Source organism: Octodon degus, unplaced genomic scaffold, assembly GCF_000260255.1.
Source record: "Octodon degus isolate 3935 unplaced genomic scaffold, OctDeg1.0 scaffold00268, whole genome shotgun sequence".
Lineage (NCBI taxonomy): Eukaryota > Metazoa > Chordata > Mammalia > Rodentia > Octodontidae > Octodon > Octodon degus.
In genome coordinates, this window is record NW_004524844.1 from 542,487 (window position 1) to 544,373 (window position 1,887).

A 1,887-nucleotide genomic window follows, 5' to 3' on the forward strand; every position below is an offset into this window, starting at 1 on the left:
AAAAAAAAAAAAAAAAAAAATCAATACAGCCAGGGGCCTAGAAGGAGGGAGGGTGTGTAGGTGGTCTCTGTACTATTATTCTTTCAACCTTCAGGAAAAATCAGAGTTATTATAAACCAAAATGAAGTTGAAGAATACACTTCCTCTAGTGGCCAGGCTGAGACGGGACTGTGGGAGCCTAGAGCAGGTTCTAGAACGCAGAAGGGTGGAGGTGGCTGGCCCCCCACAAGCAGACAGGAAGACGTGCACTGGGGTGGCCACACGACCGTGACCGAGCTCACACACCATGTCACTTCTGGGTGGGGCCAGGGAGATGGCTCAGGGGAATAAGTGCTTCCCTGGCAAGCGCAAGGGTCTGAGTTCAATCCCTGGTTCCACCAAAAACAAAACAAAGCAAAACTAAGAACAACTTTTGGGGCCGGGGAGATGGTTCAGTGGAATAAGCAGCGCTTCCCTGGCAAGCGCAAGGGCCTGAGTTCAATCCACAGTTCGGGGGGAGATGGCTCGGTAGAATGAGCATTTCCCTGGGTACCCCACACCTTCCACTCCCCGTGGTGGTGCTGGTGGGCCAACGTGGGCCACAGGATGGGACAGCGCTGGGCTCCTCAACAATCTCTGGACGGCAATGGGACGAGCTCAGCTGGGGTCTTTCCGGGCCCCGCTACAGCAGCTTAGTCTAGGTGATGGCAAACCTTCCCGAGCTTTCAACGGTCACCGCCTGCTGCAACACTCGTGCCAGAGTTCGCCCCCGCTGGCCTACATGAACAAAGAAACACACTGAGGCAGGAGGAACACAAGTCTGGGCCCAGTCTGGGTTATTTAGTGGCTCTCTGTCTCAGAATAAAAATTAAAAGGCATGGGGAATATGGGTTCAAGCCCAGTTTTTACAAAATAATAAGTACATATTTTAAAAAATAAGCTATGTTGGGCTGGGGAGATAACTCAGTGGCATAAACACCTGCCTGGCAAGTGCAAGGTCCCAAGTTCAATCCCCAGTACTGCAAAAACAAATAAATAACTAAATAAAAATAAAAAGAAGCTATGTGAAAGAAACCAGCCCCCAAACACCCAGACTGAGGGATGAGGCGCAAGTGCGTCATGGGCGTGCGTCTCCTTTAAGGTGGTGGAGTGCTCTGGAGCTATCAGAGGCCGGAGCCGGACCATAGTCGCTCACTTGCAGTGGTTCACTCTGCTGGGCATGGTGACACGCACCTGTCGGCCCAGCACTAGGCAGGCCGAGGCAGGAAGGCTGTCACAAGTTCAAGACCAGCCTGGGCTAGATAATGAGCTCGAGGCCAGGCTGGATCACTGAACAAGACTCCGTCTCAGAAAAGGCTGAAGATGGAGCCAAGTGAGTGGTCGAGGGCCCCGCAGTTCCATCCCTAGTATCACACAAAAACACGCACGCACAGTTCACTTCACTTCAGCACAAAAGGAAAACTGGAGGCGTAAGATGCCATCTACACGACGCACTAGCATGGGGAAGGGGCTTGAGGGCATCTTCAGGGATGCCAGGAAAACGTCACGTGCGTCAGAGTGCACACTCATGACCTGGTGCCTTTCACTACAAGTAAATTACAACCCAATTAAAACACATGAAAGTCTAAAGGCTGCAAATGGGTACCTAGGGATTTATGCCACAGATATATCAGGGCAGGAAAATGCTGCATTTACAAGGTAATTTCCTGCAGCATTACTTGAAATCTCAAAAGACTGGAAACCACCTAAGTGCCCTCCTCTAAGCCACTGTTTAAATAAATTACATTAATTCCATTCAATGGAATACTATGCAGCCATATAAAAAGAATGAGGAAGCTCTATAGGCCTACAGCACAAGCTCTCAAAGAGGCATTGTTCAGAAGAAAAGGCGGGGCATGTTCTGTATTT

The 1,887-nt window shown here is 50.0% G+C and overlaps 1 protein-coding gene across 1 annotated transcript in view; it reads right to left on the reverse strand.

Annotated features, from left to right (window-relative positions):
- Positions 1-1,887, reverse strand: part of Nr1h2 (nuclear receptor subfamily 1 group H member 2) — a 19,350-nt gene that overhangs the window by 4,365 nt on the left and 13,098 nt on the right. The window lies entirely within an intron of this gene.